Raw genomic sequence first — 18,147 nt, 5'->3', positions numbered from 1 at the left:
ATGCTACATGTCACATGTCACTCACATGTGTGGGGTAGCTACATGGGACACATTCAAGCAAGACTGCTCACACCACCATGCCTAGTGTTAGCTCCGATCTGAAAGGATCACTCATTAGCCATCAGTGAATAGTTTCAACGCTCATTCGCAATCTGACTACTTCATGATGGGTTTCAGCATGGAAGTCATTCCGTGCCATTTTAAGCAGAAACTTTAGTGTTGCAGATCTGGGATTACTGGCTCATGGCACTTGGGCTATGCTAAATCTGACTGAAAGCAGTGTTTAGTCACAGCTCACCTGGCTTAGAGATAAGCTGCTGATCCAGAAATCTAATTACCTATATTGCCAATCATAAAAACCTGGTTTCATCAGCTGCTGAAACTGCAGGAGACTGCTCCTGGAGGACATAAAGCAACAGCTCTGCCTCAAAAGGTTCTGGGGTCACCCTGCTGTCCCCACAGTTAGACAAGTAAAAGGAGCTGGGCTCCCAGTGCCTTGGCTACCCAACTTCTCATAACTTGCTTGGGAACTGATAATCAGGATAAGCCTCAAATGTGCGGGTTGAGATTGAGAGTGGAGGCATTAGCATGACATTCTGGCTTGAAACAGCTTGGCAACAGATCTCCCTCATGAGCAGAAGTTTCACACAGTATAAGTGAACTTGCAGTCATCGGTCTCTATCCCATTCTGCACGTGCTTTGTTTCTTTCCCATTAGCAAAAGGCCAGGTACTCAGAGAACAGAATAATTAAACATATAGCTAGGTCTATGGTTTATAGCTCTGAGGATGTTACCTATGCACAGTAAAAAACCCCTGCTCCATTGTATTTTGAAGCACGGCTGTCTGAAAAGTTGCTGCTAACAGAGCAGATTTGCCTTACAGTCCAATTTACGGACTAGTCAGCAAAGCTGGCTGGCTACCCTGCGAGGCTGCACTGCAGCAGTGACCTAAGAGAATTGTGCAGAGGAAAGCACCAGGAGCCTCCTAAAACCCTCCTGCTCAACCTGAAAAATTGTGGCTGCCCCAGAGTAAGGAGGAGACTACAGCATGGGCCCCTTGAGGGAGGTGATAATATCAGTCACAGACATTTCGGCAGAGCCCAATGCTTCCAGTTGGTCTGTGGGCCATGTCCCAGCAGAGCCAGCGCATCCTGGCGTGGTCCCCCACAGAGGGTGAATTACAAGCTGATACTCACTGGCTCTCATTGGCAATGTCTTGAAGCATCCACACACACTGCAGGAGGCTTCAGCCGCTTCCCTATTGCTGCACGCTGCCAGCGGGGCTCAGCTACACCAGCTGTGATACAGGCTGTTTATACCTACTGGAGGTTTCACAATGTTAATAGTTTGGATTTAAGTAAACTTTGTGACATTTAACTTCAGGCTTTTTGCTGCTAAATGGGACAAGGGCTGTTCTTTCACTCTTAATGCCAAAGCCAGCACCTCATGTCACTCTCGGGAACTGTGGTTTTGAAGACCTCTCATTTTCTATGCGGCTATTCCTGTAATTATATCCTTAAGAGCTATTGAAAACACTCCTTATTTTATCCTTGTCCTTATCCTCAGAGAGAGGGTCTGAGATCCTGCACTTATGCACATTACAGAAAATGACAATGATACCAGGGGGCATTTGCTCCACAGAGAAATGAAGAAACCAGGACTTGAACACACCAGAGCTAAATGCAGAGAAGTGAGACTGCAATGTGACAATTTCACTGGACAGAAGTGAGGTTTATTGCACCAAACATGCTTGCAGATACTCGGGTTTTTTTTCCTTCCCAGTAGTCACATCTCAGTAATGCCCCCAGACTTTACATGATGCCACAAGGGCACTGGAGCTATAAAGCAGAAGAAAGAATGATCCTACCTTCAGGATAATGATTTCCAAAAATAATCAGCAGTGTCCATCAGAGAACAGAGGGAACACCTCCAGAAACCTAATGGAAAACAGCCTAGAGCAAAGCATTGGGAAGTGCTGTCCTGACCTTGCCTGGAGCAATCCTGCTCCACTAGTCTCTTCTCAGCACTGATCCTTCTCAGCACTCTTACATCAAGGGCAGGACTAGACTCAGGGTTGCGCCTACCAGCCCTTTTGCTAATACAGGGGTTTTTATATATGTGTATCTGTCTTCTCACTCTTTAGGGCATAAAGTCATTCCTAGCTAAGAAAAAGCGGTGGGACACTTCCTGGTCTCTATATAAAGGGAAGAAGGTGAAAATACACTATTTATTTTGTAACTTTCCCTTCTTGCAGGGTTTTCCCATTCTGTTTTCATTTGCTTCTCTCTGTACCTCACAACGGATGGCCTGGAGCAAAGGCCTTGGAACCTGCAAATGCGGAGGTATTATATACCATGTGAGATCATTACTGTAGTTCAATGAATGCCTCATAAGTCTTGCCCATTAGTGAGCGGACAGTGAACAAACGTATTTGTGAGACAAATAAAGGCTTTCAGTCTAAGCCAAAAAGAGCAGTCATATACCACCCTTACTGTAAACAAGTATAAACTCCATTATTCCTCCCAAGAGGAAACTTTCTTGAGGAACTTTTAAAGTAACACAAACCAGAAGACAACAATGACAGTTCTTTCCCTTGGAAGCACAAAATCCCCTCAGTGTTCTCATCTAAGTACTGCACATGATGACATCCAACTGGGTTTTACCCTGCAATTCACTCGCATTATCAGGGATGTTCTGCTAAACAACTGGCACATTTTGGATGAATAAAGAGGGAACTTGTCCACTCATCTCAAGCTGTTTGTCAGTTATGGAACACTTCATTTTCTAGTTCCCTATGGCAGCTCAAGTTAATTTGTCTTCCTCTTGACTCCTGTCAGCATGCAATCTTTATGGACGCACAAATGAAACAAGGAAAAGGTACAACAAAATTTGGAGACAACGGTCCTGCAGAGAGCTGCCTAAGGGAAGGTTAACCAATAAATGAGGAAGTAAATGTTGCTCAGATGCCACTTAAGGGAACAAGTAAGTATAAGCATGCAGCAACTCTTCAGAGTTCGACGCTTCACTTTGAAAAGCATCACCTTAAAATGAAAACTAAACAAGACAAGAACATGAGTTCATTTACAGCCAAGGGATACAAGTCAGTTCAATTAAGAATAATCTATTTAAAGCAAGTTGTGCCATGAAACAAGTTTTCTGTCCCTCTCCAAGCCACCTATTCAGACCCAATGCAGAACTTGTATTTGAAGATGCAGTAGAAAGGTCAAAGGGACAATTGTTTCCATGTGGTTTGTTGTTGCCTAGTATTAAACCAAAGTTTTGGGGCTGCCCGCTGCCATTGGGAGCTTCAGGTTCCGAGATGCCACCAGAACTATTGACTGGCAGAGTCATACTTTTAAGGAGTATCTGTCTCTCAGTTTCAAAGTAGTATTAGTCCGTGGTGGTTTGAAAATGCAACCTGCAGACAGCAGCAACGATATACTGGTAGGTGTTGCCTCTGTGGCCTCAGATGGATAGCATTCTCTCTAAAAATGAAATAGGCATATTGCACACCTTCCTTACTACCTCACTGCTATTGTTTGATTTTCCATTTCATCCCATTGGAATAGAAATTGCATTGTCAAATGCATTTGCTATCTCAGATGTCTTAAAATCAAAGACAAGATGGATGACCACATGAAAAAAATAGAGCATCTGAACAAAGATACATATAAAGAGATGTATACATCAGATCATGCAAACTCACTTATATGCATGAGCATGTGGTTTGTTTACTTACAACATAATGCAACACACAGCACCCTTTATGGTTTACATTTAGTACTTCCATTAAAAACTCTTTTCAGTAGCTTCAGATGTGAAAGCAAGATTGAAAATGCTCAATTTTGTATTTCCATGCCAGAAAAAAGCTAGAAAAACCCCCAAACACCAAACCCACCCCTTGTAGAAATGTATTAGGCAAAGTGGGTCAGTTACTCTTGGGTAAATCAGGATGTGAGGAGAGAAGTGACTGAGATGATGGCCAAGAAAGGACTGATGAGCTGGGGTAAATCAAAGAGTGGACTGACTGTAGGTAGAGCTTAGTACTGCGTGGCTAATGCATTAGCTAATGGCTAACCAAACTGACCCAAAAGCATGAAGGTAGCATCCTTGAACTACTAGCTAAGGAACATCTCCTCCGGTAGGAGCCGAGGGGAAGAATAAGGAATCCTCATCCCCATATTTTTCATCATCCATGTCTTTCTATTAAGAACCTACCCAGTTAATGCTAGTCACAAAACCAGTTACCATCCTGTTTAAGCTGCTCATAAAAGGGAAGGTTCCCCATTCACGCCACCCTCTTACAGCTCCGCAGTGCTATCTCAGCAGCTGGAGTTTGCAAGCTGCCTCCAAGCACCTATATCTTTCCTCAGGGACCAGGGTAATTTGACCGTGGCTATAATGCCCCACTATTCTCGGGGCCTGCCAGTGAGGTGAGCTAATGAGGCACTGTCTGTTGTTCCCAGCAGAAATAGCAGAGACATCCCTGATCTAGGGCAGCAGCTCTCAGACTTAACTGCTCACATCACTGCTTCAAGAAAATGAAAGTGGAAGCTCAGGCAAACTCCTCTCACTTCTTGAAACAGGGGCCAGGGCACAGCTCTGAGCCACTGGGTGCTCAGACTGCTCTGGATGGGCACTGTGCCTGCTGAAGCCCATTTTACCTTCTTAATTCCCAAGAACAAATACTTTAAGGATTGAATTTTGCACATCTGATAGCACTGCACTTACCCTTTCACAGTCTCGCTTGCCTATGGAGATCTTTAAACCAGCAAAAGAGAAGACAAGACAAATATCTGAAAACAAAACCAGAGTCTGGATCAGAAAATTCATTACGTAGTCTGTGATTTAATGCTCTGAACTACAGGAGATTAAGTTCTACATACGTTCAGTGGGAAGAAATTTGTGCTGCTAACCAAATCCTGCAGTGACATAAACCTGAGGGCAGAGTCTGGACCTGCCAGCCTTGGGCTGTCCTTGCCAGCACACTCTCATGTGTACTGCAGCTATTCCTCTTGCCAAGAAACCCCAAGTTCTCAGCTCTACACCTGTCCCATTGTAAAGATGCCTTTTCTAATGTTTAGGACAGTTTGTTGTATTCAGTCACATCAACAAGCATGGCTAACTCGGCATACATTCACAACCACTCACACTTGTCTCGCTTCCACTGCAGCCGGGCATAGCAGCCATACCTATCATCCAAGCAAAGCTGCACAGACAATTCAGCTTTATGTAGCTGGCACGCTCAGCTGCTACAGGGCATCACTCTGATGCACAGCTCTCTCCACAGAGCAGCAATGCGTATGTATAATTGGACAACAGGTTGTGGCAACAATAAAATGACACATTATCCTATCCAATTTCTATGACTTAAAGGATTTCCCAACTTTCCCTGCCTGCTGATGCCTTCTTAGTATTTAGATACCCGTGTCAAGGAAGTTACAAAACTGATCTGTTATTGTGGCGAGCAAGTGATAGACAGATCCGCAGAATGATGCAAGGCTCCACTGACTTTTAGTTATGCTTATGTAACTCCATAGCTTCGCAGCTGCTAATAGTTAGCAGATGACCTGCATAAGTGCTAGACAAAAAGAGACAGCAAAGGAGAGCCCTGCTTCATCACTTCAAAACCAAGCTACCGAAAGAGTAATGACTTTTTAAATCTGCCATGATTTTCTTTTTCCCCTCTCAACTGAATCCAAACAAACACCGCCTAACAAATTCAGCATAACTTACAACCGAAGATCTGAATGGTGCCTTGTTCATTGCACTCGGATTTGAAACACAGATGCAGTTAACTCACAGCTTAACTCCTTCCATGGTACTCTTTAAAATGCTGATCTGCGCTCTCCTCAGCTTCCAGATTTTGAAAAGTTTAAGTGATTTTTTTCCCTTTTAAACAAAGCGAGATTCAAGCCTGGATTCAGCATGCAGCTTCCTCTGCTCTCCTCCTCCCTTAAAAATAAGTGATTAATTGTTATGCAGCAAACTGGGAATAACATCACTTTCTAAAAATGTCCTTTGCAGCTCTTGCCTTTATTTCACCAAATTCTTTTCCAGATCTGAGGTTTTCAGTGTCTCCTGAAGAAAAGTCAATGCAATAAACTGTTCTTCAGTGCTAAAATACCCAAACTAACCTGCCCCCCGCCCCAAGCTCTCAAAGGGTAAAAGTAGTCTCTGTTGTAGAGTGATCTGAAAGTAGCTGAGTAGGAAAAGGAGATGGGTTTATGCACATAGAAAACATCTTTTACTTTTAGCTACTAAGCCACTAGTCCACCAGGCCAGAGATTTATGCTCCTCTCCCCACACTATTGCTGACCTGCTGCTATGAGACTTGGGCAAAGTCAGCTCCCCACACTAAGCTTCTCTATGTGCTCCAGTTTTTGAAATCTTTCTTCAGCATTTTCAAGGCCAATTTTGGATGTTTTGAGACCAGTTCTATTCCCAGGTGTTCTGGGGGCAGACAAAAGCAGCCATGCTTATCCAGTAATGCAAAAATGCAGCATACAGCCAGCTGGAAGGAACCACTGGATCTCCTGTGGTTCAGAGCATGGCTAACCTGGCTTAAAGCTGATTGCTTGGGCTTGTCCAGTCCAGTTTTTAGACCATCTCCAAGGACAGAGACTCCACAATCTCTCTGTACAATCAGTTTTAGTTGTTAGCTACCCTCGCCATCAAGGACCTTACTGGCAATTTTCATAGGAAGCAGTACAAGGGGCTGAGGAATGCATTCTTCTTAGGGCTCATTTCTGGTCCTGTTAAGTCAGGGTCCATGAAAGTTCAGAGAAGCCTGCTCTTCATAGCAAGAGGATTTCAGCACCCAAGCACAGCATTCACCAAAAATGTTAGAGATGGAGGAAGAGGGAATCACCCCACTTCCTTAAGTTATCACACGAGAAACATGCACAGGCTATTTTGGGCTTGCTGAAGCTGCTAACAGCATTTATTTTAACCTCTATATTACTTCCCATTAAAGAATATCCTGTAGTTTCTTCAGCAGGAGATATGTGCTCAAGCTTAGCTCAAATGGGAAGGAAAGCTCTCATGAAAATATGCACTGGAGGACAGGAAGACCCTCTACATGCACTTAGTCCCAGGAAGGAAACAGCAGGAGCTACGCACATACACACACTGAAAAGATTAAGACGAGGGATGCCACGAATAGCTTACATCTTAGGGACTTTTACTTCTGCAACATTAGTAGTTTAAGGAGCTACAAAATTATACATTTTAACTCCAAAGCAACTTACGTGTAATTGGAACCAAATGTAGAAGAACACTAGCAAGGTTACCGCAGAGTTAAGTGTTACAAAACGGACTCTTGAACTACTCCTTCCCGTTTATCTCCTTCCAGGAATAAGGAAAAACTTTCTATTCAGAACTCCTTTGATCTCTCAGATTTAGACAAAACTGCTCCCTCGCCACTTGCATCTCCAGCCTTAGAGACAAATCTTCACTGATCTTCGTGAACCAAGTTGGATGAGGCCCAAGGACAGCTGCTCTTTCAGATTTGTGTGCCTCCAAGGCTGAATTCAGAGCGGCTGCAGGATCTTTTGGAGCCCTGATGCTCAGGGCTATTTCCCCTGAAAAAAAACCAAATCTCTTCCCAATTCACATTTCACTTACAACTCAGCAGTAGTGGCACAGTGCTTGCAGGGAATCACATCAGAGTACTAGTGTAGTAAACTGGCAGTTTCCTTCCCCTTCCTCGTAGTCAGGTATCTAGACGTATACATACATGTAGCTGGTGCTACATGACAGCACTACACTGCTATCATACTGGTCACCACAAGCGTCCAAAATAGTTTGAAACAAAACCTTCCACTACACAGAAGTAGAAGCATAACTCTAGGCACCTTTGTTGAATTTAGTTTTTAATAATCTCTTTTTTAGGCTCTTTGCCAACTAACAGTTCAGCAGTTATTACTCAATAACAGACACATTTCCGTATACATCTTTGAAGTAAAGACTAAACAACAAGTACGTGTTAACTCCACACCCCATGGAAGACAAAAGAGCCACCCTGAAGATTTGTGACCATAACCACCGTTATCTTTGGTACTACCAAGACCTGTCCTGCCAACCCAAAACTTAACTATCTCCCCATAGAAAGAATGCTCTCCCTGCCCCTACTCACATACAGCTAGCACCACAGATTTTGAACCAAGGCACTTGACACTCCCTTTTTGTAACAGATCCAACAGACCAAGTATTGGAGTGTACCGCACAAAGACAAGGAGAAAGTGTGTCTGCGTCAGAGCCAAGAATAAGAGAAATCACAAGAAAGAACGCAAAAATGTTTAATTAGACTTGAATCTTAAAAGACTTCATTGTTGTGAAGCCACAATCACGATGTTTTTACCATGCAAAAGTATGAACTTTAAAGAAACCCTCCCCTCTCCATTGCATCACTATTTCTTATGATTTCTAGATATTAGTCAATTACCCAGATGGGGATTCAATGTAGTTAAAAGCACAGAACATTTCTAAAGGCTGCTGCATAAAGACACTTTACTAAATCTTATATATACACTAAGAACAAGATATGTGCCTCCAAAGGAAACCTATGAATTCCCATTCTTGAGTCACATTTGTCAGATAACACCAACACACTCTTTTCTCCCTCCAAAAAGCATGGTGTTTATACAAGCAAGGCAGAAAACTATTAACTGTTAGAGCTATGCACTGTAGGTAACAGAGAGCAATACTGCAGCATGTTCCCCTCACAGAGAGATAAGCATTACTTGCGCTCCTCAGCAGCCTCTCCACTGAACAGGGTCTGGAGGTCGTCAGATGTAAAGGTCATGCCTGCTGTCGTAGGTGGGAAATGGCTCCTTCTATAGCTACTAACTTTTTCTACATGCACACTCTCAATTCTGACTCTGCTGCATGAATAAAAGCAGTAACAGCCTGGTACATGTTCGTGATAACTCTTTCTCTTAAGAAAGAAGAGAGAGGAAAGAGCAAGGTCATGTAGCCTTCTAATAGTCTTGTAGCAACACAGCCCCCAAAGACAGCACCTTGCTACCTTGTACCATTCAGAGAGTAAACTAATGCTGTAGAAAGCTCCAAGTGCAATTTCAGTGAAAATACCAAGGCAGCAGCAGAAGTTAGGGGACAGCCAGAGAGCTTCAACTGTTTTAACTCCCATTTGCTGAGGTGTGATCTCAATGCAAGGCAGGGGAGAGGCGGCACAGGGCTGATAGGGGACTTCTGTACAGACAGAAGGAGTACCTGCTGCTCGTCCTCCCCTCCCTCCTTTTCCAGAGATTTTAAACCCAGATTGTTGAATCTTTTAGCAATTTGGTTTACAACACAAGCCCAACAATGAGCTGAAGCAGAGGGGAAGGAACAGGTGCGCAGCAACAAGAGATGAGAGAGGGGTGGGAGGGACAGAAAGGGAGGCAGAAATCCCAAAGATACCAAGGGTAATGTGTAGAGTAACTGCAGCCTCCAGGGTACAGCCCTTGCCCCAAGGAGCTCACACTCCAGTCAAGGCCAGCCACAGGAACTGGTGTGCCTCCTACTCCACATTCCTCGGAAACTTGCCTTAACCAACTATGGAAATAGTCATTTCATGTACAACATAGAGAACTACACATTTGACAGGCAGATGCTGAGGGCAATGTCTTGCTTGGCTTGAGGAGAGAGGATGCTGAAGAGTGCGGCAGAAAGGCACAGATAATACTTGAGGAATGAAAAGCAGTGCTTTCTGGGAGGACAATAACAGGGACTTGAGATACAGTCATGGACTTTCGGGATATTTGCTCTTGCCCTAGCTAATCAGATCTTTAAACAGCATTTGCACACATGTAAAAGGCTTTTCCTCTCCACTTGCATCTCTCCTCTGTCCTCCCCCGATTCCCTCTCATACTCTCTTCCTGACCCTCCCTTTCTGCGCCTGTCCTCCCCTCACGTGCTCCGGCTGCACGGAGGGCAGAAGTGCTCTGGAACAGCTGTATTTCCTCCTCACATGCTCCTTCCCCTCGCCCACTCCGGCAGAGGGGAAAGTACACGCCAGCTCAGCCTGCCCCGTGCTCCACAGCACCGGGAAAGGTGCGCTGCCAGCGGGGGTCCCTTCCACAGCAGCGCTGCCCTCCCTCCTGCCTTCATCGAAGGCTCCCGAAGCAGGGCACACAGCGGGTAACATGCAGAGGTCTCAATCTGACTCTGACAGCACCTCGTTCTTTTTAACATGGCCTCTTAGGCCTCTGCATTGTGCTCCCAAATCAGACTTGGAAGAGCTAGCCAACAGAAGAGAGGGGAAAAGCAGAGAGTGAAAAAGGGTGTGAACAAGGAGCAAAACACACTGTCCATCCTCTGGAGGTCAAGATAACTGAGAACAGCTGCTTATCACAGCCTTCTCTTTGAGAAATAAAGGAGCAATTTAAAAGTCGCTCACAGTGAGCTCCTGAAGAAGCACACCTTAGTGCCAGAGCCAAGTGCTGTATCACTTCTGTTCTAAGTAATAAGCCTGAGCATGGCACGTGGTAGCAGCTGAAGAACACCTACCCTCAGAGAAAGGATGTAGCCCTGCCCTGCAGAAGGTGTTTATTAAAAGGTGAAGCACAGCCATTACAATAGCAGGGGTAAACAAAGGGGAAGGCAAGCTAAAACTTTAAGACTGTTTACTTGAGGTTTCCAGACTTGATGCCTCCAAAAAGCCCCCAGGAGCCAGCTTCGCAGGGCATAGACCTGCTTTGGTTGCCTCCATTGTAAAGCCTGACTACAAGGTTCATCTCAACATTTGCTGTAGATGAAATCACTTGGGGGAGGAAGGCCGCAACACAAACACCTACATCGAGTGACTGTAATGACAGGCTGCTTGGGTGCCACACATGTGGGTAGCAGCATGTGCCATGACCCCAGTGTGGGTCCCCCACCCTGCTACAACAGCCAGGGTGCACAGCACGGGTGGACACGGATGCCACCAGCCACCTCCTCGGAGGCCCATGCAGAGGCACGGTCTGAGCCGCCAAGAGGGTCCGAGGGCTGTGTTCGGAGGCCAGCACCATCGTCCATCCCGGGCACGCACCCAACCCTGGGGAAAGCGGGAAAGCAAGAGGGGAGCAGGGAGGGACCTCAGCCCTGGCTTCGGAAGGCAGGAGCAGCGCGTCCCAGCCCGAGACAGAGCAGTCTGGAAGAAAAGAGAGAAAGAGAAAACAAGCACGAAGCGAGACCCGGCTCCCGGGGCAGGGGCGGCCGCTGCTCGCCCCGACCCTTGTCCCCGCTCGTCCCGCGGGGCCGGGGGTTACCGAGCCGAGCCGAGCCGCCCCAGCGCGGCCGCCGCCGCCGGGGCCCTGCCCGCTCCGCACAGACCCCGCGCCCCGCCGAGAGCGGGAGGCGAAGCCCCGTCCGCCTCCCCCCGGTGCCGGCAGCTCGGCTCGCCCTTACCGCGCTCCGGGCCGGCTGGGGGACGGCAGCTCCCGCCGGCGCTCCAGCCGCTGCGGCGGCCGGGACATGTTGGGCCGGACGGCTATTTATAGAGGCAGGAAGCGGCGCGGCTCGGCTCTGGGGCGCCGCTCCCCCGCCGCCCGCGCCGCTGCACATGTCCCGGTCCCGCTGACAGCCCGCCCGGCCCGGGCAGGGGGAGTCTCGCCGTCACCCCCCGTCTCCCGCGGCCGTGGTGCCCGCTCTGTCGGGCCCGGCCCGGCCGTCGGAGAGAGGGTTTCCCGGGGGGTGGTTGTTCCCGGAGGCGTGGGGGTGCTGGTGAAGGCCGTGCCCTCCGCCCGGACCTACGGTCCTTCTGTTCCAGGCGTTCAGTGGAAGTTAAGCGCAGTCAGAGTTAACGAGATAACCTCATTACAGGGAAGGGTTTTCAGGTCCCCAGGTGCTAACGACCCAAGCTATGAACATCTGTAGCTTTTCCAGGGACTCATCCTCTTCAACCCCTCACCGGTTCCCTGGCTATGCCCATTACCTGCATTGGCAGCTCTGCTTTCTATAACCTGTTGGCCTCCATTGCCCTGCTGGCAGGGAGTGCTGGAGGGAAGAGGTGCGCTGTGCCTTCCCCGGGACCTGCCCTGCCTTCTCGGAAGGCCGCAAACCCCAGGGGCCGTTGAGCAGGGTCTCCTCTCACCCCAGCTCCTGATGCTCTATTTGTCCGCAGAGCTCTCTACACGCTTCATTTTCCCTACCTGCCTCCCATGGCCTTAATGGCAGCCAGCAGGGGAGGGGTAGTGGAGCTTGGGGAATGGCAAGGCAGCAGGCAGAGACACACACAGTGGAGTAGAAATGTAATTAAACAGTGGGGAAGAGGTACTTGCTTTTCCCTTTTTAGGTCGCAGTATGCCAAGGTGTGGGAAGGTCAATTACGCCTCTCTACATGATGCCCCAAAAGGCATTTGCGCATCTTACCTCAATTAACTCACACAGAGATAGCTTTGCCAGACAAGCAATAGACTCTGCTTCCTTTTCCCTGTCAGTTTGACTAAGTTTTCTAGAAACAAAACTTCCGTTAATGTTTTTGGGTCTTGAATGGAAAAAAGCTCAAAGTATGTGTAATGGCATAGCCTGGGCAGCTGGGAGCAAGGTTTGAAGGATGAGAACTGTGTCCTGAGTGCCTGTTTGAGCCACTACATTGACCCTACATGCTTTTGCCTCAGTAGGATTCCACATTTTGGAGGTATTTGGGGGGGTTTCGTTTACTGCGTGCATGAACATGGTCAAGCCAGCAGCCATATTACTCTGTTAACTAAAACATATGAAGTTAGGGACAGGTGTCCTGAAGAACTTATGTATATTATTGATTTACTTGTAGCAGCATGTCCCAGCAAGATCAAAGACTGAGTAACCTGTGTGGTCAGCTACTTTCATGTTTTGACCAGGAGACGACCAGTTGCCCAAAGACAGCATTATGGTCAGAGTTGCTGTCCTAAGAGCAATGGCGTTACTGATTTGCCTTTAGTGTAAAGTTTCAGACCTTGCCAGGCTTTTACGTAGGTAATGCCTCTGTTTCTGTGTCATTGCACGACTGGAGCATTACAAGATAGACACAAAACTGGGTACCATATTTTCTCTCTACCTTCTTCTGGCCCATGCACACAACATAGATCAGCTTGCAAGCAAAACTCATGGAGCTCACAAATGGAAAAACTGCAGGTACTTTGTGTTTACTGTCTTTACAGACCTAAAGCTCCCTAAAGAGGGTCACAAATCCACATGAGGTTCCTGAGTATGGCATACTGCATTCGGGTCATTGGTTAGCTGAAAAGTCAAGTAGAGGCAAACAGCTTCCTCCTGTCTACGCACTGGGAAAATACCATGTGATGTGTTTATTCCAGGCTCCATATGGGATAAATAGCAAACACTGATACAGATCTGCTTGGCTGTTAAAAGTTGGGAGGATATGCTGTGATGGGAGATCTGTGCTGGGATGAAGGGAAATGGTGACAGCCCTTGCTTGCAAAGGGTTCTGCCTTTATGGGGAATCCACTGAATGACCCATAAGGCTTACAACTGAAGCTGCAGCAGCTTACAAACTCCTTTGGACTCTTGCCCATGGGTCAGTCTGGCCTGTCATGTGGTAACGAATGAAATTGTCTTGTCCTTGTTGTAGACCACCCCTCTACAGGCAATGGAACTCAGCAGGGCTCCCACAGTGGGCATGGAAATGATTCCCCACAGGTTAGCTGCTTTCCATAGCTCTGCCAGTCCTTTATACTTTATCAGGGACCGAAGTACAACTGTTTTAAAGAACCTTTTGCAAAGCAGTGCATGATTGTCCTGGATTTGGCTTCTAGAAAGGGAGAAAGTACTCCAGAGCTTTGTTAAAGTCAGTGTCTGTGCAACATTCATTCCTCTGAGAGAAGCATGGGGGACTTTGTACCAATTTCACAATTTTTCAGGAAGAGAAAGAGGGAGGAAGGGAATTTACAACCAGGAGCGTGTCTGTGGGCTGGAGGCTGAGCTAGACTTTGGCACTAGTAAACACAGGAAAATATGAGGTCTTGTGACTGGATCCAAGCAGAGCAACCTTCTAAAAGTGTCCAATCTTGATAGCATTTCTGGTGTGCTAAACTATCAGTGACTTTAAAGGCAACATCTTGCATGCCATGATATCAGAAAACAAGCATTTTCAGGGAGGTAGTGCTTCCTTTCTCCAACAGCAGCACAGTGTTTATGCACTTTGCAGGGCCGATGTTACACACACTCTTTCACCCTGCTGTCCCGACCTGCTGTGGTTTGCTTCAGCTGTGGAAACAGGAACTGCTGAGTCAGCATGCTGACGAAACTCACACTGCTTTCACACATCTCTGGGGAGGTGGCCACAGCAAGGAGGTTGGCAGCAGCTTGTATTTTGGAGAAAAAATGAGCACTTAAATTGTCCTACTGTTGCCTGAAACAACAATCGAAAATTATTAATCTTAAATAATCTGAGTTCTTAAAAAGTCTCAAACTGAAAGAGGCTTCAGAACCCAAACACTAGTTGCAGGTGAATGATCATACCTGGCATATGCAAGCTCATAGAATCATAGAATAGTTAGCTTTGGAAAGGTCTTTAAGATCATCTAGTTCTAAACCGCTGCTATGGGCCGGGACACCTCACACTAAACCATGTCCCCCAAGGCTCTGTCCAACCTGGCCTTGAACACTGCCAGGGATGGAGCATTCACAACTTCTTTGGGCAAGTGAATGTCATTTTTCCTCACTCTTGATCAGCTTAACTATGTTTTACAGAGCTGAGATGCAACCATCTGCATAGACAGAATAAGGCCATCAAGTTTAGCTCGTCTGCCTGGTGAAGATGGAGAGCAGCAGCCTGTTCTCACTACAGACTCACACAGAGGTGGAGTTGCTCCCTGGGAGCTGGTACAAGGTAATGGACTTTAAAAACTCAAATAACCCCCTCAGAAGGGTCAGGTCTCCTGAACAGCAGAAGTGCCAAAGCGGAGAGAAATCTGGGGGTGACTGCATCTTTGAGAGCAAAGAATACATGGTACAGTAGTTAAAGGTCAGCCAAAGGAATGGCAAGGGGAAAGTTAATTGCCAAATTGCATAAAAAATGAAAAGAGAATCAGGCTGATGAAGGTGAAGAACGTTCCAGAGAGCTACTCTATTAAGGACATAAATAGGGTGTTATCAACAGGCTCAAGGTGAATAAAACCAGCTTTAGTTGCAAGAAGATGGCAGTTACAAGAGGGACACGTTAATTTCTCAAGGTACTATCACTGAAAGCAATACCTTCTCACCTAGAGATCCCTGTTATGCCTTCACTTAAGTGATGGCTGCTTGCTTCAGCACACAGTGTTTGCACTTCTTTATTTTTCACACTTATTAGAGAAATTTCATAAGTGTGTGAAGCCCATTTCTTGTTTTGCTTATCATGAGAATTGCTAGTCAAAGCTCAGAGCCAAAATTTGCCTGTTAAAGGCAGCAAGGCAACGGAGATGCACATGCAGATCACACAAGTATTATCCATGTCCATCTCCCTGGCAGTGCTGGTGCTACCCATGGAGGAAAGTTTAGTGTTAAGATTGCAGGGAGAGATGACAGTGCTGTAAATGAGAAATTGTTAGACAATATGTACTTAGACATTGACAGAGAATTATCTTTGACGGTGACTGAGACAGCACATTTACAACCCCCAAAGCGACTGTTTTAGCAGGATACAGCTGTGCTGACATGTTAAAAGGACAGTAGCAGATGAGAAGAAATAGTCTGTAGGTAAAGGTACTCTCCTTCAGTAGATGGATACTGGTAGTGGCATGTTAGTGGTATGCAGAAAAAAAGCATTCACAAAAGTGAACTATAAACAGAGAATAAAGATGACTGAGACAATCTGAGTATTCAAAGCAAAGCGGAAAACAGATGCAGATGAACTGTCTCCTGAAGTGTGCTTATTGGTGTCTGGAGTACCATCTGTCTGGAGAGGCAGGGTACAATGCCCGGATTCTGCAACCTGAGAAAGGGAAGTTGTTAGCTTTTCTTTTTGCCTGGTGTTACATCTTTAGAGATGCGAATAGCTCATCAAGACTCAGAGCACTAGGAAGGCAGAAGGTTTGCTGTGCACATGAGACACATCAAATGATCACAAATTGACATTTTCAAATACATAATTTGAGAACTTTGTATGAGCAAGTGGAAGGAGAACACTGCAATGTGAGAGCTAGCTTTATATGAAGAGAGATGGAGAAGCAAGCAGGCAGGCACTCAGATAGGTGGAATTTGGAGGCCAAAACCCCGACCTGCCTTGAGGAGGCTGGGGAAGCTGAACAAGGGTACTGTAGACATTCACCATGACTCTTGTTACTTGATGTTTGTTTTTAATGCTGATTCAATCACATGCTGCTCTAAGAGGATTGTTCTGTCAATTTTAGTGCCAATCACAGTCTCTCCAATTAAGTCCCAGGCACTGTTACACTGCAGCTTAGCTCATCCTGAGCCAGGGAGCTGTGTGACTCCCTTCAAGGGCTGAGCGCAGAGAGCTGACACTGAAGATAAAAAGAGCTGCAGCAAGCGCTCCATCTGTCAGCAGTGGCTTCACCCAGCATACATCTTCAGCAATTATTTAAGGGTTAATGATCATCCAGGGAGGCAAAAAACCCCATCACCTAAACAGTAAGAGCTGAGCAGAGGCTTACAAGTGACCAACCGCCACAAACTGTTTGCTTTGCTTAGGACTGCAGCTCACCAAAACATTGTCCAGCAAACACGACACAATGATGGAAGTATTGCACAAGCGCCTGATTTTCCTTGTAGAGCTTTTCAAATGCCTGTCCTCTGCAGGCATGACACATTCCTGTAGAGCATTAACACAGCACACGTTATTTTATTAAACTCACAGCAAATTGCTCACAGCTGTTAGCAAAGCAGTTCTATTGGCTCGGACAGCCAGCTGGGAAAGGTGAGTAACTTCCACGAGCTCCCCCACCTCTCCTTACTTATTTCTGAGGGAAAACAGGCAGCAGCACTAGTATTTCCAGGCTGTACTATTGAAACACACACAGGCTTGCTGCTCATGTTGAGTATTTACTACACCCCAAAGCTGCTCGGCAAAAAGCAGCACTACTTCGCTGTAGCCACTAGAGTGAGCTGCTGCTCAACATTTGAACAAAGTTTGGGCGATGTTTTGTGCTGCTCGGAAGAGGAGGTGTCCTGTCATTTTGTCATACATAAGGAAAACCCAGATCCACACCTGCCCTAGGAATGATCTTTGTGATGCTGTGTCTGACTTTAATGCTGAGGATGGTTTAGTGTGAGGTGTCCCTGCCCATGGCAGGGGGGTCGGAAGTAGATGATCTTGAGGTCCTTTCCAACCCTAACCTATGATTCTATGATCTATTTCAGCAGGGCAGGAGACAGCTTTCAGGGAGCAGAGAGAATTTGTTTAAGCTGGTTTACTGAGCAACCCAAAATTCAAAGCTGCCCCAACATTAGCCATCACTCACTCAGAATGGAGAGATGAAACTAACCTTCCCGACACAAGTAGGCTGAGTACAGAGATTATCTTATGGATACCATCCATTCTCCTCCAACCTAAACTTTTCCCTTAGTCTGCAGTTGCAGAACATCTCTGCTGGCAGCTAAAAATCCTGAGCGTTAAATCATAATGAATGTGGGGCTTCTTGTAATGAGCATTAGCAGGCAGAAATGAGAGGGCAGCAACTGCAGCATAGTCACTGGGATGCCTGATGGTCACAAAGCAGTGCTCAGTAATAAAACAGAGCAAAAAAAAATCCTCCTCTACAAGCCCTTTACCACGGGACTTGATAGCAAAAAATGTCTATGGGACCCAACCGGCTGAGGCTGGACCATTCCCACAGTAAGGAATACTACCCTCTCTTTGCTGCGTCAGGAGTTTCTACAGGTAAAGCCACATATGACAGTCATTCCAGATTTGTGCATGCAAATCCAGTGCTTTATCAAGGAGTTCGAGATACGTCTGCTGGCTACATCCAGTGTTGCAAGAGGAGTCACCTGTGACGCTGCCAATATGAAAACCACAGAGCAGATATTGAAACCAGCTTGAATGCTAAAGTTGGATACAGATTTACAGCTCAGCTAAAGCTTATTAGGCTGCTATTGATTTCACTGGAATTGTATCTGCGGGTTACAGAGTCAGACAGTCTTATTAATACATTTACATTTTTAATAAATGGTGAAATGGATCAAAACCTGGCTGACAGCCATTCAGCCTACCAGTAG

At 46.3% G+C, this 18,147-nt stretch overlaps 1 protein-coding gene across 5 annotated transcripts in view; it reads right to left on the bottom strand.

Moving 5' to 3' along the window:
- WIPF1 (WAS/WASL interacting protein family member 1) overlaps positions 1–11,969 on the bottom strand; it is a 58,376-nt gene extending 46,407 nt beyond the window's left edge. The window contains exons 1-2 of one of the 5 annotated variants that reach the window (XM_065670322.1): positions 11,395–11,637; positions 4,732–4,796 (exon numbers count right to left, since the gene is read on the bottom strand). The gene's annotated coding sequence lies outside the window, so the exon portion shown is untranslated. Of the gene's footprint in view, positions 1–4,731; positions 4,797–11,394; positions 11,639–11,948 lie in introns of those variants that run through there. The other 4 variants (XM_065670323.1, XM_065670325.1, XM_065670319.1 and 1 more) reach the window with 4 other exon arrangements.
- Between the last annotated feature and the right edge of the window lie 6,178 nt (positions 11,970–18,147).

This window comes from Lathamus discolor, chromosome 3 (assembly GCF_037157495.1).
Source record: "Lathamus discolor isolate bLatDis1 chromosome 3, bLatDis1.hap1, whole genome shotgun sequence".
Taxonomy (NCBI): Eukaryota; Metazoa; Chordata; class Aves; order Psittaciformes; family Psittacidae; genus Lathamus; species Lathamus discolor.
This window is presented reverse-complemented; position numbering and strand designations above follow the sequence as displayed.